The 26,314-nt window shown below is 45.5% G+C and overlaps 2 non-coding genes across 2 annotated transcripts; one reads left to right on the top strand and one right to left on the bottom strand.

The window, feature by feature from the left end:
- Positions 1-7,014: 7,014 nt before the first annotated feature.
- On the bottom strand, positions 7,015-7,089 carry Trnat-ugu (transfer RNA threonine (anticodon UGU)). Its single transcript has one exon. It is a non-coding gene; the product is annotated as a tRNA-Thr (tRNA).
- A 160-nt stretch (positions 7,090-7,249) lies between these two features.
- Positions 7,250-7,325, top strand: Trnat-ugu (transfer RNA threonine (anticodon UGU)). The gene has a single exon. It is a non-coding gene; the product is annotated as a tRNA-Thr (tRNA).
- The last annotated feature ends 18,989 nt before the right edge of the window (positions 7,326-26,314 follow it).

Below are 26,314 nucleotides of genomic sequence, written 5' to 3'. Positions count from 1 at the left end.
CTTCTGGTCAGATGACTACAGGGTTATAAACACAAAGTCAAATAGGGGTAATGCAGGAGTAGGTTTAATAATGAATAGGAACATAGGAATGCGAGTAAGCTACTACAAACAGCATAGTGAACGCATTATTGTGGCCAAGATAGATACGAAGCCCACACCTACTACAGTAGTACAAGTTTATATGCCAACTAGCTCTGCAGATGACGAAGAAATAGAAGAAATGTATGATGAAATAAAAGAAATTATTCAGATAGTGAAGGGAGACGAAAATTTAATAGTCATGGGTGACTGGAATTCGAGCGTAGGAAAAGGGAGAGAAGGAAACGTAGTTGGTGAATATGGATTGGGGATAAAGAAATGAAAGAGGTAGCCGCCTGGTAGAATTTTGCACAGAGCACAACTTAATCATAGCTAACACTTGGTTTAAGAATCATGATAGAAGGTTGTATACATGGAAGAACCCTGGAGATACTAAAAGGTATCAGATAGATAATATAATGGTAAGACAGAGATTTAGGAACCAGGTTTTAGATTGTAAGACATTTCCAGGGGCAGATGTGGACTCTGACCACAATGTATTGGTTATGACCTGTAGATTAAAACTGAAGAAACTGCAAAAAGGTGGGAATTTAAGGAGATGGGACCTGGATAAACTGAAAGAACCAGAGGTTGTACAGAGTTTCAGGGAGAGCATAAGGGAACAATTGACAGGAATGGGGGAAAGAAATACAGTAGAAGAAGAATGGGTAGCTTTGAGGGATGAAGTAGTGAAGGCAGCAGAGGATCAAGTAGGTAAAAAGACGAGGGCTAGTAGAAATCCTTGGGTAACAGAAGAAATATTGAATTTAATTGATGAAAGGAGAAAATATAAAAATGCAGTAAATGAAGCAGGCAAAAAGGAATACAAACGTCTCAAAAATGAGATCGACAGGAAGTGCAAAATGGCTAAGCAGGGATGGCTAGAGGACAAATGTAAGGATGTAGAGGCTTATCTCACTAGGGGTAAGATAGATACTGCCTACAGGAAAATTAAAGAGACCTTTGGAGATAAGAAAACACTTGTATGAACATCAAGAGCTCAGATGGAAACCCAGTTTTAAGCAAAGAAAGGAAAGCAGAAAGGTGGAAGGAGTATATAGAGGCTCTATACAAGGGCGATGTACTTGATGACAATATTATGGAAATGGAAGAGGATGTAGATGAAGATGAAATGAGAGATACGATACTGCGTGAAGAGTTTGACAGAGCACTGAAAGACCTGAGCCAAAACAAGGCCCCCGGAGTAGACAACATTCCATTGGAACTACTGACGGCCTTGGGAGAGCCAGTCCTGACAAAACTCTACCATCTGGTGAGCAAGATGTATGAAACAGGCGAAATACCCTCAGACTTCAAGAAGAATATAATAATTCCAATCCCAAAGAAAGCAGGTGTTGACAGATGTGAAAATTACCGAACAATCAGTTTAATAAGCCACAGCTGCAAAATACTAACACGAATTCTTTACAGACGAATGGAAAAACTGGTAGAAGCCGACCTCGGGGAAGATCAGTTTGGATTCCGTAGAATTACTGGAACACGTGAGGCAATACTGATCTTACGACTTACCTTAAAAGAAAGATTAAGGAAAGGCAAACCTACGTTTCTAGCATTTGTAGACTCAGAGAAAGCTTTTGACAATGTTGACTGGAATACTCTCTTTCAAATTCTAAAGGTGGCAGGGGTAAAATACAGGGAGCGAAAGGCTCTTTAACATTTGTACGGAAACCAGATGGCAGTTATAAGAGTCGAGGGACATGAAAGGGAAGCAGTGGTTGGGAAGGGAGTAAGACAGGGTTGTAGCCTCTCTCCCATGTTGTTCAATCTGTATATTGAGCAAGCAGTAAAGGAAACAAAAGAAAAATTCGGAGTAGGTATTAAAATCCATGGAGAAGAAATAAAAACTTTGAGGTTCGCCGATGACATTGTAATTCTGTCAGAGACAGCAAAGGACTTGGAAGAGCAGTTGAACGGAATGGACAGTGTCTTGAAGGGAGGATATAAGATGAACATCAACAAAAGCAAAACGAGGATAATGGAATGTAGTCGAATTAAGTCGGGTGATGTTGAGGGTATTAGATTAGGAAATGAGACACTTGAAGTAGTAAAGGAGTTTTGCTATCTGGGGAGCAAAATAACCGATGATGGTCGAAGTAGAGAGGATATAAAATGTAGACTGGCAATGGAAGGAAAGCGTTTCTGAAGAAGAGAAATTTGTTAACATCGAGCATAGATTTAAGTGTCAGGAAGTCGTTTCTGAAAGTATTTGTATGGAGTGTAGCCATGTATGGAAGTGAAACGTGGACGATAAATAGTTTGGACAAGAAGAGAATAGAAGCTTTCGAAATGTGGTGCTACAGAAGAATGCTGAAGATTAGATGGGTAGATCACATAACTAATGAGGAAGTATTGAATAGGATTGGGGAGAAGAGAAGTTTGTGGCACAACTTGACCAGAAGAAGGGATCGGTTGGTAGGACATGTTCTGAGGCATCAAGGAATCACCAATTTAGTATTGGAGGGCAGCGTGGAGGGTAAAAATCTTGGGGGGAGACCAAGAGATGAATACACTAAGCAGATTCAGAAGAATGTAGGTTGCAGTAGGTACTGGGAGATGAAGAAGCTTGCACAGGATAGAGTAGCATGGAGAGCTGCATCAAACCAGTCTCAGGACTGAAGACAACAACAACAACAACAACAACAAGTAACCTAGGGACATCACACACATCCATGCCCGAGGCAGGGTTCGAACCTGCGACCGTAGCGGTCGCGCGGTTCCAGACTGTAGCGCCTAGAACCGCTCGGCCACTGCGGCCGGCTTTGTGAGACACTGGAGCTGTATTCAGGAGGAGAGCGACTGAAATCCCCTTCTGGCTACATAGATTAAAGTTTTCTGAGTTTTCCCTAAAACATTCAGAGCCAATTTTGGATTGGTTCTGTGATGCTATGGGCTTGTGTTTCCCACCACGACTCTCGTCTACTCATTCAGGTTAGAGTGAAAGTCAACCAGGAAGTTTATTACAACTTTCTGGGTGACTTCTCTTCTAACTCTCCATGTTGAGTATGCTATGGCCACTCCCGTCTTCTGAGATACAACTTCAGTGTTCACTGAGTTGCACGTAGACGTTCCTGGTTTGACGAACTGGACACTTGAATGGCCCGCTAAACCACCCGTTGTTAATCTGTTAGAAAATGTCTGATACCACGAAGGCGTGCTGAAAAGCAATGCCTCCGCATTTTTTAATGTGAAAAGTCTTGAAGTTTGTTAAATAAACCGAATGTTATTAACACTCAACATCTTTATTCTTCGTGTCTGCATATTTGCAGTCCTTAGCCGCCAGGGGGCACTGAATTGTAGTGTGTAACATGGCTGTGTGTAATACCGTAACTATATTGGAGAGTGAGAAACAGCGTGCTGTAACCGAGTTTCCGAAAGAACGAATTCGAAGAGATTAACCACGCATGGAACACCCTTTCCTTCAGGAAACAATTCCAGACCACACACGAGCGCTGCCACATATGCAGCAATCCTATATCTTAGGCTCACTGTCATCAATTATCCTCAGTAAAATCCCGACTTGGCTCCATCCGATTTTCATGTGTTTACAGTCCTTACAGTACATCTTCGACGACTTCACTTTCATAGTGATGAAGCAGTGCAAACAGAGGTGCGGTTGTAGCTTGCATCAACAAAGTCAGACATTCTACAGTGACGGTATCAACAAACTGGCAGCAATATCTTCGTCACCAGAGTGACTATGTTGAGGAATAAATATGTAGATATGAAAAAGCTGTAGAATATAAATAACGTTTGTTTTATTTAAGAAACTTTAAGAGTTTACACATAAAAAATTCGGAGGCATTTCTTTTCAGCACGCCCTCGTATATGGAACAGTGGGGGGAACATAACAATCAAAATCTCAACATTTTTTAGCTCTACTGGATCTCATAATCAATGATTAGCCTCAGCTGGATGTGACATACCTGGAGAAACTTGTCGCCTCTCTTCCTCACCGAACTGAGGCCCTTACCGTCATGTGCCTAAGGGTAACCTTTTTTTTGTCCGGAGTGCTTAATACACCAGCTGCTCTCCGCTTCACTCCATAGGTTGGGGTGTAGAGGATGAATGCAGAGGTAGATATTTAATGCCCGTCGGCAGTCTCAGTTGCTTATTTGTATTCGACGTCGGTCGTGGAAGGGACCGCTCCGAGAACCCCAAGCAAACAAGCCAAACAGAAACAAGGGACGCACTTTTCCTGCCTGTCGCAAGCCTAGCCGCGCTACAGCATCGATAGCTTTTACAAAGTTTAGGTAATGCCCTTCGCCGTCTCCATTTTAAATCTAGAATACGTCAATAATCGTTCTCAGTTCCGAGGCAACTGTTGCCACAGGTTATTCGTTTCTGTCTGTCTTAGTTAGCAGGAAATGTACTGACAGAAAAAATTGCAACACCAAAAAATCATTAATGTAGAGTAAAGAAATTTCGGGAATATATCTGTCTGGGTAACATATTTAAGTGATTAACATTGCAAGATCGCAGGTAAATGTAAAAGCGAGAAAGCTATTGTAAATGTGAAATTCTGGTACATTAATAACCGGTGTAACCGCCAGAATGTTGGAAGCAAGCATGCAAACGTGTATGTATTATGTTGTACATGTACCGGTTGTCAGTTTGTGGGATGGAGTTCCACGCCTATTTCACTTGGTCGGTCAATACAGGGACAGTCAGTGCTGTTTGTGGATGACCCCGGTTTTTTTGTCCGATGATGGTGGTCGAGCAGGTCAATGCAACTTGTCGACAGTCAGTAGAGTATGATAAGTTACAGCAGCGGTATGTGAGCGAGCGATATCCTGTTGGATAACACCCCCTGGAATGCAGTTCATGAGTGGCCGCACAACAGGTCGAATCAGCGGATTGATGTACAAATTTGCAGTCAGGGTGTGTGGGATAACTAGCAGAGTGCTCCTGCTGTTATACGAAGTGGCACCCCAGAACATAGCCGGCCGGTGTAGCCGTGCGGTCTGGGCGCTTCAGTCTGGAACCGCGTGACCGCTCCGGTCGCAGGTTCGAATCCTGCCTCGGGCATGGATGTGTGTGATGTCCTTAGGTTAGTTAGGTTTAAGTAGTTCTAAGTTCTAGGGGACTGATGACCACAGAAGTCAAGTCCCATAGTGCTCAGAGCCATTTGAACCATTTTGAACCCAGAACATAACTCCAGGTGTAGGTCCAGTGCATGCAGGCAGGTTGGTTGCGGGTCCTCAATGGGCCACATTACAACCAACACACGGCCATCACTGGCACCGAGGCTGAACCAGCTTTCATCAGAAAACACAACTGATCTCAACTCTCCCCTCCAATGAATTTCGATTGACACCACTGAAGTCGCAAATGTTGATGATTTGGGGTCAGTGAACTGCAGACTACTATGTGTCTAGCTCGGAGCAGTCACTGAAGTAACTGATTTGTATGATATCGTTGTGTCACTGTGGTGCCCACTGCTACTCTAATTGGTGCTGCAGATGCAGTACGATGCACCAGTACCATAGGCCGAACACGATGGTCTTGTCTCTCGGTAGTGACACGTAGCCGTCCAGACCCCAGTCTTCTTGTGACTCTACATTCCCCTTACTACAGCTGCCAGCAATCACGTACAGTGGTTACGTTCCTGCCAGCTCTTTCTGTATTATCGCAGAAGGAACACCCAGCTTCTCGTAGCCCTTATGAACCACCTCGTTCAAGCTCAATGAGATGTTGATAATGGCGTGTTTGTGGGCTTAAAGACATTCTAGACTAACATCAACTCACCACTTCCAGTCCCAAAGGTAACTACGGCTCGCGACCGCTATAGCGTGTATTTGAACCAAACCTGATTTGCATCTTCATAGTGCCACTACTAGCGCCACTTCTATTAGACTAGTGTGAACTCTGAATAGACATCATCTTTCAGATGTAGAAAGATGCCTACCATCGTTCATTTATGTGGCACAACTCCTTGGTGTTGCGACTTTTTCCGTCATTGTAGCTGACTTACAAGGGGAAGGCCACAGAACGCGGCCAAACAATTCAGCTCATTTTAGGCAGGTCACTTCTGCACAACCTAAAATGAAAGACTAAGATATTCTGCTTCAACAACCCCCCGTTTTTGAGAAAACTACGCCTATAGTTCATGACTCGCAATAGACCCAGAATTCATGGGATAGATAGACAATTGAAAATTGAGCATTTTTCATCTATATATACAGTGATCAGCCAGAACATTATGACCACCTAGCTAATAGCCTTCACCTTTGGCACAGATAACAGACGTTCGATCACATCCCAGATGCGTTCGATCGGGTTCAGTTCTGGCGAGTTGGGAGGCCAGCACATCAATTGGAACTCGTCACTGTGTTTCTCGAACCACTCCATCATACTCCTGACCTTGTGACATGGCGCATTATCTTGTTGAAAAATGCCACTGTCATCGGGAAACATGACGTCATGAAGGAGTGCACGGGCTCTGCAACTGGTGTACGATACTCCTTGGCGCCTTGCGCTAGCTCCACTGGACCCACGGATGCCTACGTGAATGTTCTCCAGTGCATAATGGAGCGGGCGCCAGCTTGTATCCGTCCCGCAGTGTGGATATCAAGGATCTGTTCCCCTGGAAGACGACGGATTCGCACCATCACATCGGCATGATGGAGACGGTATCGGGATTAATCAGGCCATGCAACTCTCTGCCACTGCGCCAACGTCCAGTGCCCACGATCACATACCCATTTCAGTCTTAGTTGCTGATGTCGTGGTGTTAACATTGGCATATGCACGAGTATTCGGCTGCGGAGGCCCACCGTTAAGAGTGTTCGGTGCACTGTGTGTTCAGACACTCTTGTACTCTGCCCGGCATTAAAGTCTGATGAAATGATAATTAAATTGACACCCTAGCTGCAAGCAGGCGTTGATACACTTCATTGGGGACATGTTGAAAATGTGTGCCCCGACCGGGACTCGAACCCGGGATCTCCTGTTTACATGGCAGACGCTCTATCCATCTGAGCCACCGCGGGCACAGAGGATAGTGCGTCTGCAGGGACTTATCCCTTGCACGCCTCCCGTGAGATCCACATTCCCAACATGTCCACAACACTACATTCGTAGTGCGCCTAATAGATGTTTGCCCATCATACTCATTACTCGTGGCAGATTAATCTACCAAGTCCCGTACCAAGTCCCGCGGTGGCTCAGATGGATAGAGCGTCTGCCATGTAAGCAGGAGATCCCGGGTTCGAGTCCCGGTCGGGGCACACATTTTCAACATGTCCCCAATGAAGTGTATCAACGCCTGCTTGCAGCTAGGGTGTCAATTTAATTATCATTTCATTTCTAGCAAAGCTGCATGGTCATCGACGGTAACTGTTCTTTCGGGAACAGATACTACCGTCATATGTAATTAAAGTCTGATGTTAGTTCCGCCACTGTTCGCCGCCTATTCTGTTTTACCCGTTGGCCCAGCCTACGACGTCCGACATCTATAATGAGGGGTGGCCCCCAACACTAAGACGACTGAACATGGTTTCTTCTTGGTTTCGGCACGTGTTGAAGACACTCACCATAGCACTCCTCGAACACCCGAAAAGTCGTGCAGAGCTCCATGATCAGCGACGCTCGGGACGTCTTTTCACAGCCATTATTCGCGCCGAACGGCGCATCACAACTCGACAGTTGGCTATACAGTTGTCGGCCAGCATTGGAAGTGCGTCTGCGATTATCGAGACTTTCGGACATTCAAGGAGGTGCTCACGATGAGTTTTACGAATGCACACAGCGGATCACGGGATTCAAAGAAAGGCCATTTCACCTGCGTTTTGAGACCGACGGAGAGGCCTTTCTGAAGTGTCGGCAGAAGTGCCAACACTGTTTTGTTTCAGCAGACTAAAATGCACGCTATAAGCTCACGCAGGCTGGCGTGAGGTCTGAAACAGGATACGTAATGAATGCTATAAAGAAAAGTACGTAGCTTCTGGAATACGTAACTTTAATCCACATTTGTAGAACATCTCTCGTTACTGTACAGGCTTTATAATCACAATATCCATTGGTAAGGGCGCCTTGCTAGGTCGTAGCAAAAGTAGCTGAAGGCTGTGCTAACTATCGTCTCGGCAAATGAGAGCGTAGTTGTCAGTGAACCATGGCTAGCAACGTCGGCTGTACAACTGGGGCGAGTGCTAGTACGTCTCTCTAGACCTGCCGTGTGGTGGCGCTCGGTCTGCAATTACTGACAGTGGCGTCACGCGGGTCCGTCGTATACTAGCGGACCGCGGCCGATTTAAAAGCTACCACCTAGCAAGTGTGGTGTCTGGCGGTGACACCATACTTTCTGTCACGGATCGTTACGGGAGACGAGAGCTGGGTACACCACTTTGCTCCGGAAACAAAAAGGCAATCCATGGAGTGGTATCATCCTCATTCGTCACACAAGAAGAAATTCAAGACAACCCCCTCTGCCGGAAAAGTCATGGTGACAGTCTTCTGGGATTGTGATGGCATTCTCGTGAATGTGATGCCAAGAGGGTCAACCATCAATTCAGAAGCATACGTGAAGACCCCGAATAAACTCAAGAACCGTTTCTGAACCGAACCGTTTCCGAACCGTTTCGGACAAGAATCCAGCAGGAATCTTGCTCCAACACGATAATGCACGCCCACACACAAGTCTGAGAACTCGGGAACACATCGCCAGATTGGGTTGGACATCATTGTCTCATTCACCCTACAGTCCATCTCTTTGGCTGGCTTAAAGATTCTCAACGGGAAAGACACTATGAAGATGACGAGAATGTCAGTCATGCAGTGAAAACATGGCTACGTCTACAGGACAAGAGCTTTTACTAGCAGGAAATATATGCTCTTCCACAACGTTGGCATACGCCCATAGAACGTGACGGAGACTACGTAGAAAAATAGGACATGTACAAGAGACGTTGGTGTATATTGTCACCAAATTCTGGCTCTTAACAATAAATATGTTCTGAAATAGAAGTGAGGCATTACTTATTGAACGACCCTAGTACGTATGGCCAGAATTTTCTCGTGTTCTCGGTAATATCTTTCGTTAAGGTATGGCGGTGGAAGTTTTTGTATGCTTTGCCCATTGACGTTCTTATGGACGCACGAATTTCTACTAACTTTGCCTGTCGATATTTGCCCGTTCCTTTTTGAAACGGGAGTGGAACACTCTGTCTCTTCAACATATTCCAAATATGATTATTAAACTACGGAGGGTCCTTTCCCTCCTTAATTAACTTACTAGGGGTATAAGTTTCCAGATTCTGCCCATAATACCTCTACGTCTGTAATATTGGAACTAAATGAGTCCATTTATTGTCTCTGTGGGATGTTAACAATTGCCTGTCTGCTTTTTCTAGCAAAATTCTCTCCTAGCCTTCTTGGTGAATTTATTAACTTTAGTAACCAGCGGTGCTATGATGACATCATGATCACTAATCCCTGTCTCTATACTGATATTGTCTATAATGTCAAGCCTGTTTGTAGCTACATGGTCTCAAATATTTCCATTGCATGTGGGTTGTCTAACAAGTAGTTCAAGGTAATTTTCGGCAAATTCGCCTCCAACTAAATCTGCATTATCTGGGTATTTCTGCGCTACTGAGCGAAGACTTTCCTTGAATGATTCTACAACTCTTACGGCGGAATCAAGCGGCCGGTGAAAACATCCGATAATTAACTGATTTCACCTAGGCCTGCTACTCGTGTCTAGATAACTTCTTTCCCTTCCTACGGCGTCTAATCTCTCTTTTCGATTTACGTTCCACGCCTCGCTAAATATTTCCGAGCTTTTTACTTCAGGTTTCAGCCAGCTCTCATTCCGAGAATCATTTGGGAGTGACATCTTTCCTGGAGGGCAGTAGTTGAGGAACTATGTTACGAATACTTTGATAATTTATTGTTAAAATTTTGACAGTGGAAGTGCCTGTATTTGGTACACAATCTGATTTCACTCTCTGCTTACTGACTGGCGATCATTCACCAAAGGACCTCAAACTACCAACTATCCAAAGATACAATCTTGTGCACTTTAAAAGTACTCTGCTATGGAGTAGCTACTTCCCTTGTATAGTGCATTCGGGACCTATCAAATGGATTTCTGCAACTCTCCACCCCATAGCGCAGATCCAGAAATCTGCAGCCATGACCATCACAGAACCGACAGAGCCTCTGGTTGAGGCCCTCCACATGGCGCCATACCAAAGAAATACGATCGACTCTGGGTGTGATGCTGCATATTGTTAGCTCTGCTTGCAACCCGTCTCCACAGCTTCCGCCAGCCTCCCATTGGAACTGAGGATGGTCTCAGAACCCAAGTGACAGGCGTCGTTGGCACTGGAATGGGCAACAACTTGCAGAATACTGCACCATGCACCCTCGGTAACCGTAGCCATGGCCTCCTCCACATCTCCCCCCCCTCCCCCCTCTGCAGACACACCAGATGCACATTGGAATTCTTCCCAGCCTTGGACGATGTTTCCCTAAGGGGCTCCATAACGCACCTAAGGTTGGGAGCTCCTGATAACTAGTGAACCCCTTCCCCTATGTGCCTCCTCGAACCCTGCTGAAGGAGCGGCCATCTGTGTGGTCACAGAGTGAATGAACGAAGCCAAATGGTCAGCCCCCATATTGACTGTCCTCCCCGAGCGACGCGAACACGGAACAACCCACCATTCATCCTGCAGTGAGCCCCCGCTGGAAGATGCCCCGACAGCAGAGCCCATAGGAGAAACAAGCGACACCCGACGTGACCCATGCGTCGCGCCAGTTTCTCCTCTGCCGCAGTAGCCTGCTGACGGGTAACCGTGGCCATAAGCGTCTTCAGCTGTTCGCGAACTGTGGCCAGCTCCTACTGCGTCTGCACACATCACGCACACATACTATCTATCCTACTAAGTTAATAATTAAGCTATGGAACAAACGGAAAAAGCTAAAGATATGGCTTGCCAGACTCCTGGTGCTTTGCCGACAGCTGAGAAATAACTATCCGAAAATATTTCGCAGACAGTATTCACATACACCGCTGGATGTTCCCGCAAAGCCTGTGTTACAAGCATGCGGTTCAGGAGACATAACGTCATAAACATTGAGCTGCGTGAAAACTAAACTGCAGGGCAAAATTTGCTAGAGACACAAGTGAAACATGTGTACAGATACGTTCAAAATACACTGAAGCGCCAAAGAAACTGGTATAGGCCTTAGTATTCAAATACAGAGATATGTGAACAGGCAGAATACCGCGTTGCGATCGGCAACGCCGATATAAGACAACAAGTGTTGTTAGATAGGTCACTGCCGCTACAACGGCAGCGTGTCAAGATTTTAAGTGACTTTGAACGTGGTGTTATAGTTGGCGCACGAGAGATGAGACACAACATCTCCGAGGTAGTGATGAAGTGGGCATTTTTCCCGTACAACCATTTCACGAGTGCACCTTGAAAATCAGGACTCCGGTAACACACCAAATCTCCGACATCACTGCGGCCGGAAAAAGATCCTGCAAGAATGGGACCAACTACAACTGAAGAGAATCGTTCAGCGTGACAGAAGTGCAGCCCTTCCGCAAATTGCTGCTGATTTCAATACGGGCCATGAAGAAGGGTCAGCGTACGAACCATTCAACGAAACATCATCGATATGGGCTTTCCTACCCGAAGGCCAAATCGTGTGCCCTTGATGATTACACGACACAAAGCTTTACGCCTCGCCCGGACCAGTCAACACCATTAGGCTATTGATGGCTGGAAATTGTATCGAGTGGATGGACGTGTACGGGTATGGAGACAGCTTCATGAATCCATGGGCCCTGCACGTCAGCAGGGGACTGTTCAAGCTGGTGGAGGCTCTGTAATGGTGTGGGGTGCGTACATTTGGAGTGATATGGAACCCATGATACGTCTAGATGCGACTCCGACAGGTGACAAGTACGTAAGCATCCTGTCTGATAACCTTCATCCATTCGTGTCCATTGTGCATTCCCACGGACTTGGGTAATTCCAGCAGGACAATGCGACACCCCAAACGTCCAGAATTGCTACAGAGTGGCTCCAGGAACACTTTTCTGATGTAAACATTTTCGCTGGCCACCAAACTCCCCAGAAATAAACATTGTTGGGCAGATATGGGATGCCTTGCAACGTTCTGTTCAGAAGAGTCCTCCACCCCCTTGTACTCTTACGGATTTATAGACAGCTGTACAGGATTGATGGTGTCAGTTCCCTCCAGCACTGCTTCAGACATTAGTCGAGTCCTTGCCACGTCGTGTCGTGTCAGTTATACTTGCTCGCGGAGGCCCCTACACAATATTTGGCGGGTGTACCACTTTTTTTGGGTCTTCAGTGGTATATTAAATGCGACGGTGAGTCAAATAAAAACCTTAAATTTGTAATAACAATTAGAAATTTCGCACCGTTATCCTGTAAGTTGGTAAGCGTGCTACAAACAGCGTGAAGAATGGCCTGTAGGTGGCAGCATAGTGCAGATAGACACATACCGTCGCAGTATCAGTATGAAGATGGCCGACCCACTTGCGACATGCACCATGGAAGAACAGCTTTCTGTTATTCGGCTTTCTCGTAGTGAAGGTGTGAAATCTATTGAAATTCATCGACGAATGAAGGTTCAGTACGGTGATGCATGTTTGTCACAGCAGCAAGTCTACGAATGGAGTAGGAAGTTCGCAAATGGAGTGACTTCAGTGGGAGATGGTTTGTTGGTTTGGGGAAGGAGACCAGACAGCGTGGTCATCGGTCTCATCGGATTAGGGAAGGATTGGGAAGGAAGTCGGCCGTGCCCTTTCAGAGGAACCATCCCAGCATTTGCGTGGAGTGATTTAGGGAAATCACGGAAAACCTAAATCAGGATGGCCGGCCGCGGGATTGAACCGTCGTCCTCCCGAATGCGAGTCCAGTGTCTAACCACTGCGCCACCCCGCTCGGTCAGTGGGAGATGTTCCTCGTCCAGGTCAGGCACAACGAGTTGTTATACAGATCTCCTGAAAAATCATCTGCAACCTGCAATCAAATCAAAGCGACGTGGATTGCTGTCAGCAGGTGTCCTTTTGCGACATGACAATGCAAGGCCCGTACAACAGTTGCAACAATCACAGACCAGCATTTTGAGTGTCTTCCTCATCCACCATACTCACCAGACCTTGCCCCAAGGCGGCCCAAGTGGCCGTGCGGTTCTAGGCGCTGCAGTCTGGAACCGCGAGACCGCTACGGTCGCAGGTTCGAATCCTGCCTCGGGCATGGATGTGTGTGCTGTCCTTAGGTTAGTTAGGTTTAACTAGTTCTAAGTCCTAGGGGACTAATGACCTCAGAAGTTGAGTCCCATAGAGCTCAGAGCCATTTGAACCATTTTGAACCTTGCCCCAAGTGATTTCCATATGTTTGTACCACTCAAAGACGCAATGGGAGGAAAGAAATTCCCTTATGATCAAGAGGTAAGTCACGCGGTGCATGAGTGGTTGCGCGGACTACCAAAATAATTTTTTTCAAAAGGAATTTGTGCACTTTGTAAGCGCTGGAGGACTTGCATTGAGCGTGGGGGAGATTATGTTGAAAAGTGATACAGCTTTGTACCACTTCTGCATAATAAATAATATTTAAAAAAATATTTAAGGTTTTCACTTGACTCACCCTCCTACATGTGCTTATGAGAGCAAAGCCACGGGTAAAAACCTCCTCTTAAGCTCCCGGATAGATTTCAGTCAAATTTGTTAGACATATTATTCCTATACGACCCTAAATCGCTCCAGGCACGTGCCGGGATGGTTCCTTTGAAAGGGCACAGCCGACTTTCTTTCCCATCCTTCCTTAATCCGATGGGACCGAGGACCGCGCTGTTTGGTGCCTTCCCCCAAATCAGCCAACCACCCAATACTTACTGTCGGCGTAAGAACCGGCAATCTCCTGTCGGAGTTGGGGTGATAACGTGGAGACAGAAGGAGGTAGGAGGAGATGGACAGATAGAGAAGGGGAAGGAGGAGAAGGACACAGTCAGGGGAAGGAAATGGAAAGAGAGAGGGGGAGGGGAAATGGACAGCGAAAGGACAGAGTCTCGTACAGATTCCTGTATGGAGGACATAGTGATAGACATCCCTGGAGTTGTGAAACAGCTGAATGGGTTGAAAATAAATAAATCGCCAGGTCCTGGCGGGATTCCAAATCGGTTTTACAGAGATTACTCTACTGCATTGGCTCCTTACTCAGCTTGAATTTATCGCAAATCTCTTGCCCAACGTAAAGTCCCGAGCGAATGGAAAAAAGCGCAGGTGACACCTGTATATAAGAAGGGTAGAAGGACGGACCCTCAAAATTACTGACCAATATCCTTAACATCGGTTTGTTGCAGGATTCTCGAACATATTCTCAGTTCGAATATAATGAATTTCCTTGAGACAGAGAAGTTGCTGTCCATGAATCAGCACGGCTTTAGAAAGCATCGCTCCTGCGAAACGCAACTCGCCCTTTTTTCACATGATGTCTTGCGAACCATGGATGAAGGGTATCAGACGGATGCCATATAACTTGACTTCCGGAAAGCGTTTGATTCGGTGCCCCACTGCAGACTCCTAACTAAGGTACGAGCATATGGGATTGGTTCCCAAATATGTGAGTGGCTCGAAGACTTCTTAAGTAATAGAACCCAGTACGTTGTCCTCGATGGTGAGTGTTCATCGGAGGTGAGGGTGTCATCTGGAGTGCCCCAGGGAAGTGTGGTAGGTCCGCTGTTGCTTTCTATCTACATAAATGATGTTTTGGATAGGGTGGATAGCAATGTGCGGCTGTTTGCTGATGTTGCTGTGGTGTACGGGAAGGTGTCGTCGTTGAGTGACTGTAGGAGGATACGAGATGACTTGGACAGGATTTGTGATTGGTGTAAAGAATGACAGCTAACTCTAAATATAGATAAATGTAAATTAATGCAGATGAATATGAAAAAGAATCCCGTAATGTTTGAATACTCCATTAGTAGTGTAGCGCTTGACACAGTCACGTGGACTGAATATTTGAGCGTAACATTGCAGAGCGATATGAAGTGGGACAAGCATGTAACGGCAGTTGTGGGGAAGGCGGATAGTCGCCTTCGGTTCATTGGTAGAATTTTGGGAAGATGTGGTTCATCTGTAAAGGAGACCGGTTATAAAACACTAATACGACCTATTCTTGAGTACTGCTCGAGCGTTTGGGATCCCTATCAGGTCGGATTGAGGGAGGACAAAGAAGCAATTCAGAGGCGGGCTGGTATATTTGTTACTGGTTGGTTTGATCATCACGCAAGTGTTACGGAAATGCTTCAGGAACTCGGGTGGGAGTCTCTGGAGGAAAGGAGACGTTCTTTTCGTGAATCGCTACTGAGGAAAGTTAGAGAACCAGCATTTGAGGCTGACTGCAGTACAATTTTACTGCCGCCAACTTATATTTCGCGGAAAGACCACAAAGATAAGATAAGAGAGATTAGGGCTCGTACAGAGGCATATAGGCAGTCATTCTTCCCTCGTTCTGTTTGGGAGTGGAACAGGGAGAGAAGATGCTAGTTATGGTACGAGGTACCCTCCGCCACGCACCGTATGGTGGATTGCGGAGTGCGTATGTAGATACGTAGATGTAGAGAAAGAGATGGACAGAGAGAGCGGGAAGGAGGACATTGACAGATTGAGAGGGGGGGGGGAGGAGGAGGTGGAGTGAGCGAGAGAGAGAGAGGGTGGGAGATGGAGAGGGACAGATGGGGGAGGAGGGGATAGACAGAGAGGGGAAGGTGGAGATGTACAGGGAGAAGAGGAAGCAGAAGATGGGCTGATAGAAGATTAGGATAAATGCACACCCGGGTAATTCTGGGTACTCTGTTCGTTCTTAATACTGTTTATGACAAATTACATTTTTTACAAACTTCGTAATATTGTCAAAAATGGGATATTGTGTACAAAATAAACCATAAGAAACAAGTCAGTATAATTTTAACAAAACTCTGTGATGTACAAGTTAAATGTTTTGTTTCATGAAATTGAATGTAAAGGGGAGTCAACTAATCGCAGGCAGAAACCTACGAATGGCGCTTCGTTTGCAATAAAACAAAAAGAGTGATTTAAGATTACAGTTTGGTAGAACCTTTCCTGCAGCCATTGTTTGCATGTGACGCAAGCGCGCCACACAGCGCTTCTCTTGTGTCTCGACGAGCGACATAATGGCGAGCCGGCTTGCTGGCAGGCACGCGGGGCTCCGCCTTACGGCCTCGTCCTCAGATTTACGATAGTATTCTCTTCGATATTGTGCGCGCCTTCTGCAGCCTCGTTTTGTCGCCGTTAAATATATCTCCCTCGGAGGGCTGCTACTTCGATTAGAACAAATGCCCTCGCTCACAAAGACGATGCAAAGAATTTGTTATGAAATTTGCTGCAAGGCGCCGGCGAAAGGAAAAGGGACGACGGAGAAAATCCATGTCGATAAATTTCTACAGCCATTTTATTCTCTTCTAGTCTGCTAAGGGCTGCGGCCTTTGAATTTTCGAAAATACGGAGTACTTTTTTCTCTGCTCTTACTCGTTGACAGAGGATTTTTTTTATTTTTTTTAATTTTTTTTTTTTTACCAGAGCAACAAGATCTTAAATTTGAATTCTGGAAAAATGTACCAGGAGCAGTTTCCTGTCGTATTTCGTCAATTAGCACTCTTCGTTGTGAAATATGTGACGAACTTTTGAGGCGAATTGTTACAGTAGTGCTGCTAAACCTAATTTTTAGTGGTGCACCCGTTTTTAAGTGCCAGAGGAGCCCACGATCAAGTTACAGAGTGGACATTATTAATTTTTCGTCACAAAAAACAATAACTAACAAACTTTGAAATTATTCTTTACCTTATTAAATGAAGTCAATGTTTCTTTACTGACTACTATAATTGGACAGGAACCTTTATGCTGATTTCGGCCGCAACGGCTATAGTCCGTGAATGTGTATTAGGAATATGTACACAACGTCCGCCTGCTTCGCTGATTACTAACGTGCTTGCCTCCCATGCAACGAGTCCGTGTTCGAATCCCGGCCCGGTTGGAGGTTTGATCATCATTTCATCCTCATCACCGGCGCGCAAATCGCCGAATGTGGCTTCGACTGAAAAAGACTCGCACTCGGCGGCCCAACTTCCGAGGATGGGTCATCCCAGTCATCAGTGCCATACGATCATTTAATTTCATTTCATGTACTCAACGTCAAATCTTCATGGGTATCTGCACGCGAATCTGCGAGATGTCTGCACACGCTCATTAACTAATGGTAAACGGTGCACTTATGTACTCCATCATTAAAGTTGAACTTATACGAGGATGTGGGTTACACGACATTTGTATCGTACTGAGTCGTTGTTCGAAAAATACCCATCCAAAATCATTATGTTCCTCTACAGTGATTAAGTACTGGTACGGAAGTGCACTGTTTACCGCTTAATGAACATCAGGATAGTGCGTTCAGAGACATATTTATGTGTAGATGCACATGGAGCTTGACAGTTGTGTATACAGGACAGTCAGAAACAGTTTGAAAAGTTTGAGATGATGATGTTTGGTTTGTGGACCGCTCAACTGCGTGGTTATCAGCGCCCGTACAATTACCCAATCTTTGCTCAGCCCAATTTCGCCACTTTCCTGGATGATGATGAAATGATGAGGACAACACAAACACCCAGTCATCTCGAGGCAGGTGAAAATCCCTGACCCCACCGGGAATCGAACCCGGGACCCCGTGCTCGGGAAGCGAGAACGCTACCGCGAGACCACGAGCGGCGGACAGTTTGAAAAGTTTGTAATGGTGTTGCAGGCTAGCAGTCAGGCCGTTGGGGCCGCAGATTCAAACGGTCTGCCAGTATGGTGTCGCCAATCGGGTTCAGGAGAGCGATACAAAAATTGGACATGGGACGGTAGTAAGGAATGAGCCAAAGCCAAAGGCTGAAAAGTCTCGTGGACCGCGCGCTATCATCTACGCTCTGAGAACAACTGGCGCTAATTGTATCTGGCGGGCAGTTTGAATTTGCGTGTAAGGGCCTGATTGGCTAACTTAAATGCTAATTAAATGGAAAAAGGCGCAACGTACCAATTTTTTTTTTCAACAATTATTTTCTCAGCACAACCTACCTACAAGCTTTTCAGACTGTTTCTGACCACCCTATATGTTTGTGACAAACATACACATAATTATCCCCTGAAAATGACTGTTGTGACCGAAATCAGCTGACAGTGTGTGACGTGGAGACTTCTGTCTAATTAGTACAGCCAGCGAAAAAACAGCGACCACATTTACAAACTTTGTGCGGTCTGTGGACCTCAGTTCGAACAAATAATCTCTGTGTAGTGTGAATAAGCTTCAGGGTAACTAAGTAGAGCTTGCGTGCCTTGACTTTTGTTGAGTACAATACCGACGCCTTCTGAAGGAACTTTATCACTCTGGAGTACCTAGCCAGATTAGAGACTGTAATGAAAATTCGTAGACAGCCTGAACACTTGTGTACTCGATGCAGTATCATCAACAGACTCGAATTCACTGTGGCTCTTTATTAACAATCTACACAGTACCCTACGGAAAAACACGTTTTTATAATCTCCAACTAGGCAAAAAACTACCACGACCATCGCTGTTCTTGACTAATATTTCGAGTGCAGTCCTCAGCGATTACAATTGCTATGGGATCATGAAGACTGTTAGTCAGTGTCGCATGTCACTTTTGTAACTGAGTTCAGTGATAGTGCTGCACACGCTACAAAACTCTCTAGAAACTGTCCTAATATTTTACGCTCGTAAAAACTGTGTTTTATGATGTATAACTCCAACTTCGCTAATGGGGAGTACCTATTTCCTAAGAGGGAATTGTATTAACCTTCTTCTGTTGCATCTCAATGATGCAACGTAATTTGTAAATAAAATACTGCTATGTGTTGTAAGCTCGCCAGACGAAATACTAGTCATCCCCTTAAAAGAACACAGTGTTAGTTTTCGAGCACTGTTTTTAGTGTAGCATTGGAAACAACACAGTAATGGAACGATGAGAAGGTGTGACAAAATGGCAGAAAGAAGCTATCGTGTTTGTCCATGACTACATCATGAATGAAGTTCGCCGATTTGTTGCTGTATCAACGCGGACTGTACTAAAACTCAACTCAGACTCCGTCGGTACAGTCTTTGGAAGGCCCAGTGGTACAGACCGACCGCCGTGTCATCCCCAACCAATAGGAGTCATTGGATGCGACTATTGAGGGGCATGAGATCAGAATACACCGCTCTCCCGGTCGTTGTCAGTTTTCGTGACCGGACCCGCTACTTCTCATTCATGTAGCTTCTCTATCGGCCTCGCAAGGGTTGGGTGCACCCCTCTTGTCAACTGCTCTCGGTGGATCCGGACGGGACCCATCCAAGCCCTTACTTCGGTGATATGACCGGAACCGATATTACCACCGTCGCGAGGCCGTTGGCATGCGGACTGTTCAACGTGTCTAAAAGGAAGGATGTACCACTCGCAGCCATATAACACGGTGGCCATAGAAAGATTTTAACCAACAGGGATGAGAGACGAGTGTCACAGCTTCTCCATTTAAACCCGACACGAATTCCTGCTGTCAGTATATGTAAATCCATTTCAAGCAGATTCCGAGCGAATACCTCCAACGGAACTGCACCCCATGGTCGTTTGGAACCGTGTACTTCGCAATAGGGCACTGCTTGCAGCGGCACATAAATCTGCGGGTCAAGCAACACAGAAATTGGATGGTAACTGACAGAAGCCAATACTGTGATCCAATGAGTCACGATTTTGCCTCTTTTCAAATAACGTAAGGTATACAGTGCACTGACAGTCCAAAGAGGCGTTCAACAGACAGTGCAGAGAGCAGAGGATGTACTGCACCGACGGACCAGTGAGGTGCTCAGCGGACAGTGGGGGAGGGAGTACTACACCGATGGTCCAGTGACGCGTTCAACGGACAGGGAGTGGAGAGAGTATTGCACCAAGGGTTCAGTGAGGCATTCAATGGACTGTGAGTAGAGAGCGTGCTTCGGGTCGAGGGTGGTTTTGTGATGTTTTGGGGATGTTCTTCGTACCATGACTTAAGTCCACTCAGTCATGTTACTGTGTACATGAGCCATGTTTATTATTTCAACATTCTTGGCGATCAAGTTTTGAATTTTTTTCTATATCTTCTTGATGACTATGCAGTGGACAATCTTGCCTTCCAAGATGACAAAATCCGTGATCACAGGGCTACAGGCTTTCGTTCTTGGTTTGTAGACCACCCAGACACCACTTCGCAACGCGACTGGCCAGATACGTCCAGAACATATGTGGGACTGTTTTATGGGTCAAATGGCTCTGAGCACTATGGGACTCAACATCTTAGGTCATAAGTCCCCTAGAACTTAGAACTACTTAAACCTAACTAACCAAAGGACATCACACACACCCATGCCCGAGGCAGGATTCGAACCTGCGACCGTAGCAGTCCCGCGGTTCCGGACTGCAGCGCCAGAACCGCACGGCCACCGCGGCCGGCGGACTGTTTTAAACAGCGCGTGTGTAACGTAGCAGTCATTATCCCCAGAAATGGAATCTAACCATCTACATCTACATCTGCATCTACATACATACTCACGGTGCATGGCCGAGGGTACCACGTACCCTTACTATTCATTTTCTTTGGAGTGAGGGAGGAACGACTGTCCATAAGCCTCCGTACGAGCCCTTTCTCTCATCTAGCTTCGTGGTCCTTAAGCGAAATATACGTTGGCGGCGGTACAACCGATCTGCAGTCAGTCTGAAATGCCGGTTCTCTAAATTCCCACAGTAGAGTCACGCTTAAAGAGCGTTCCCTTCGCTCCAGGGATCCCCATTTGAGTTCAGAAAACATCTCCATAATAATTCCGTGCTGACAGAGTCTACCAGTAACAAATCTAGCTGTACGCCTCTGAATTGTTCCTATGTTTTCCTTTAATCTGACCTGGTGGGGATCCCAAAAACTCGAGCAGTACTCAACAATGGGTCGCATTAGCGTTATATACGCTGATTTGTTTATAGATGAACTACATTTTCCCAAAAATCACCCAATAAAACGGAGTTCTGCTATTCGAATTAATTAACTTACATTTTTCGATACTTAGAGCTAGCTACCATTCATCATACCAACTAGAAATTTTGTCTAAGTAACCTTGTATCCTCCTAGAGTCACTGAACGATGATACCTCACGATACCAGTACAGCCCAACGCCAGTCAGCAAACAGTCGAAAATTGCTGTTCACCCTATCCGCCACATCGTTTATGTATATAGGAAATTACAACGTCCCTGTCACACCTTCCTGGGGTACTACAGAAGATACCCTGGTCTCTGATGAATACCCGCCGTCGTCGAACCTCTTACGTGTCTGGGAACATTTTCCGTATGCTCGGAACTTCGTTAACAGTTTGCAGTGGGACACTGTGTCAAACGCTTTCCGGAAATCTAGAAATATGGAACCTGCGTGACGCCCTCCATGATTTGTAGGCTATCATATGAGAAAAGAGAAAGTTGAGCTTCGCACGAACGATGCTTTCTACGTCCGTACTGATTTGTGAACTACGATTTTCCGTCTCAAGGATATAGTGTGGTGTCACCGCCAGACACCACACTTGCTAGGTGGTAGCTTTAAATCGGCCGCGGTCCATTAGTACATGTCGGACCCGCGTGTCGCCACAGTCAGTAATCGCAGACCTAGCGCCACCACATGGCAGGTCAAGAAAGACGGACTAGCACTCGCCCCAGTTGTACGACGACTTTGCTAGCGACTACGCTGACGAAGCCTTTCTCTCATTTGCCGAGAGACAGTTGGAATAGCCTTCAGCTAAGTCCATGACTACGACCTAGCAAGGCGCCATTAGCCTTACAGTGCCTGTAATTAAAGTCTCATTTGTATCGTCAAGAGCGATGTACCACAATGATGGATTAAAGATGAGTATTAACTTAGCTGCATACTTTTCTCTATAGCATTCATAAAGTATCCTGTTCCAGAACTCACGCCAGCCGGCGTGTGTGTACGCGTGCTTTCGGTTACCCGTCACTGTGGACTGGCTGTCTTGTCAGCCCACTACATACAGCATACTTGAAAGAATTTGTGCAGCCTCTTTTTCATCGAATCGAGGCCATTGTCAAGGTTTGAACGTCATGTTTCCTGAATATGACAAATTTTTTGCGTGGTGTGATAATCTACGTATACAGGGTGTTACAAAAAGGTACGGCCAAACTTTCAGGAAACATTCCTCACACACAAATAAAGAAAATATGTTATGTGGACATGTGTCCGGAAACGCTTAATTTCCATGTTAGAGCTCATTTTAGTTTGTTCTTCCACCTATGCTCAATGGAGCACGTTATCATGATTTCATACGGGATACTCTACCTGTGCTGCTGGAACATGTGTCTTTACAAGTGTGACCCAACATGTGGTTCATGCACGATGAAGCTAACTGCACATTTCAGTCGAAGTGTTCGTACGCTTCTCAACAGATTCGGTGACCGATGGATTGGTAGAGGCGGACCAATTCCATGGCTTCCACGCTCTCCTGACCTCAACCCCCTTGACTTTCATTTATGAGGGCGTTTGAAAGCTCTTGTCTACGCAACCCCGGTACCAAATGTAGAGACTCTTCGTGCTCGTACAGTGGACGGCTGTGATACAATACGCCATTCTCCAGGGCTGCATCAGCGCATCAGGGATTCCATGCGACGGAGAGTGGATGCATGTACCCTCGCTAACGGAGGACATTTTGAACATTTCCTATAACAAAGTGTTTGAAGTCACGCTGGTACGTTCTGTTGCTGTGTGTTTCCATTCCATGATTAATATGATTTGAAGAAAAGTAATAAAATGAGCTCTAACATGGAAAGTAAGCGTTTCCGGACACATGTCCACATAACATATTTTCTTTCTTTGTGTGTGAGGAATGTTTCCTGAAAGTTTGGCCGTACCTTTTTGTAACACCCTGTATACACACACTTGTCAGACAGAAAATATTATTCACACTCTTAATGTGTAAATGAGCACACTTTCGACACTTTGGCAAAACTTGATGCGCTGTTATAGTGTGTGGGGACGCAGAGAACACATTGGGTCATCCCTGCATGCGAATAATGGGGAAAACTGTTGGTGTAAGGGATTTTGATAAAGGTCCGCTTAAGACGGCCTTTCAAAAGCTAAAGAATGTCAATGGAAAATTTGAGGTTTGTAGGGCAGCCTATTGGATGTGGAAGAAGGAAGTGAAACTATTAGCAGATGACTTGGCCGTACTCAAGGATGTGCATATCGAAATATTGTCAGCTCTAAAAAAAAAAAAAAAAAAAAAAAAAAACTGCATCAGAATTCACCGAAATCTACGGTCTCCGGGAAGACGAAAGCGTTACAGCAATGGCGGGATTATCATAATCCATAATCCAACTACAGGTGAATGAATCACGTTAGTTTAACATAACATCGGTGGTCGTGTCTGATGTGAGCAACACAGAATGAAACCAGATTAACGGCCGGAACATGTTTATCCTATTCACGAAATTCAGCTGAGACTTCGTGGAATCGTTTATGTCCACAGAGGGTACTATCAAATACTAAACTACATCAGTATTATATTTGACCCGTTTACACCAGTTCATGGCTGAAGCTTACAAACCGGTGAAGACATTTTCCAGCTGTTAGTTTTTCGGTAGTGCAATTTCAGAATCATGTTACACTTGTTTGGGAATCGTGATGATATACTGCAGTTTGTCCCAGTTCTGCTAATTGTAAACGTCGTGAAACGCATATGGGAAGACAGATAGCCAGTTAACACCTGAACACCTCCGCCTCATAGTATTGAAAAATTTTTGATCTACAAGTAGACTCCTGGTGATCTGCAAACGCTTTACAAGGATTTACGGAATCGAAGGTATGTCGAACTGTAGCTGTGCACAGCCGTGAATGGTTCGTACCGTTAACAGTTGTGCCTTATTTTCTGTTTGTCTTTTATTGTGAGAGTGAAAACTCGTAGAGAGTGGAATCACTAAACAATCTTATTTTATGTTGCCTCTTTTCCCAATGTACAGCAGCAACAGTACACTCGCTCGCAGCGCCAGAAATCCTTTCAGTACACACGGCAACATCGTAGCGATAATCGCTCGCATAACTAGATTAGAAGTCAACCAGTATGGACCAATGCAGAAGAAAGGCTGCAGTGTTTGATTTAATTTCGTTTATGAGTACATTAATAAATGCAACAGGAAGTTTTCGCTTCACCCACAAGTTATTTCATGCCTGGTTAAAGCGCGTTCATGATATTGTTCATAGATATCAGAGAATATGAAAGTAAAGCTTCGCAGTAAAACCCTTACAAAACTTTCTAGAATGTGGCTATCTTCTTAATCTTATCATGGTACTCTAAGCGAGATGTGCTTGATATTGCAGTGTATTTCTTCACCTCTTAACTAAAAAATATTACATCCACAAGAGCTGCATTCATGTCAGGCTGACGGCAGCCGTTTCTAGGGTTTGTAACACGCGTCTACTGCCCAGTCGTGGCAATTTGCGAGATCGCTATGAAGCAGCAGTGGCCGGCGAGCACAGTTCTCTCAGTGAGATCGCATTATTACTATCGTAGTGCGCGTGGCTCCATTGCTTCACATGTAGCGCAGAAAGGCCCGAGGAAATGCTGCTGCGAGGTCGCAATAATAAATCCCCCGTGTGTGCGTCGAGCCTAAGGGCTTCGCTGTGTCTTTCCTAGCTGTATCCCGTCTCATGGGATCTGCTGTTTACGTGATTTGATAACTGTATTATTTATTTCAACTTTGTAGCCTGGTGCTGTTCCTGTCACTAGTCATTAGAGAAGTAGTGTGTACCTTCTGTCTGTACGACATGTAAACTTTGTTCTGTATGTGGTCTCGCATTTTAACTGTTTATGAACCGTATTTTCTGATGGGGAGATTGGGGGACCAATGCAGTACTAGCCTAAACGAGCGTAGAAAACCACACCGAAGCTGCCCGGTGTGTCAGACAGTAGGTTGTTAATTCGCCGCACGGATTCCATCCGGATGTGACTCGCCCCCTGTATCGAAAAGGAGCACTCAGGGCGTTGAGCCATACGAGCATATCGAGTAAGGGCCTCACTCCACACCATATATGTTGTACGGCATTCCTCTCCGAATAGGTCATAGTAAACCCGAAAAAAGTTATCTGCTCAGAGGAATCACGTGTCTAGTTGTACGTGAATAATGCACAGCGTGTTTACGCATTGGTAGACCCCCACCTCGGAAGGATTGCGTGCAATACGGAGAAAGCACTGCAATGTTCGGAAATGAATCGTTTAGTTGACGTAAATGGTACCTTGAATCGGAACTGTTACCTCTAACTGGTCGACAAAAGTGTTTCCCATTCACATGTAATATTTACAAAGACTTTCACTTTACAAGCTCTGTCTTCCAGTAAGGAAATTCTCTTGTCCAAACAATATAACACCGAGACAAGGTCCACCTAAAGTCTCTGGTACAGCCTGAAAAAGGGCGCTAAACGTCACCGAAAAACAATCCTGCAATCTTAATGATCTGCACCAATTGTTATGGCAGAAGGAGCTGGGTACTGTAAATCACTCACTTTAAGTGCAACGCATCTAGATAATGAGCTACACTGAGCAACTGAATTAAAGGATGGCTTTTTCGAAGGGCCGTAATTCCCACCCATTGCGACGCTTAAGTATGAAATCAACGATGCGCACAAACTTCCTTAGTAACAGTGTAAAATCGTGGCGCTCTGGAACGTCACCCTCGGGCTCGACGAAGTTTCAAACAGCGAGGTCTCGACACATGCCAAAAAAGCCACAGCTCAGAAGTTCATGTGACGTATAAGGTGGGTTACTGATGTCACATTGTCACAAAACTGCACCATATTTCTACCTAACGCCACCATGGGCGTGTCACATGACCGAAAGGTCGTCACACCCCACCTTACCCATATTTCACCCTTCTCCTGACGTCTCTGCGATGGAGGTTAGAACTGCGACGCATAGTATACCGAAAACATGTGATTCTCTTATGAGTGCCGAGAAAAACATCCTAAACAACCGCCGCTCAAAATCGGCACTAAAAGGCCGCACGGGGTGGCACAAAAGATCTCAATGAAACCACCCCTTTCCCTGGAGTGTTCATTCCCACACATTTCGCTGTGAAAAATGACAGTGCAGAGTGCGATGAGCAACAGG

Source organism: Schistocerca cancellata, chromosome 4 (genome assembly GCF_023864275.1).
Source record: "Schistocerca cancellata isolate TAMUIC-IGC-003103 chromosome 4, iqSchCanc2.1, whole genome shotgun sequence".
Classification (NCBI taxonomy): Eukaryota; Metazoa; Arthropoda; class Insecta; order Orthoptera; family Acrididae; genus Schistocerca; species Schistocerca cancellata.
The sequence above is the reverse complement of the archived record's forward strand: the minus strand, read 5'-3'. Positions and strand labels throughout refer to the sequence as shown.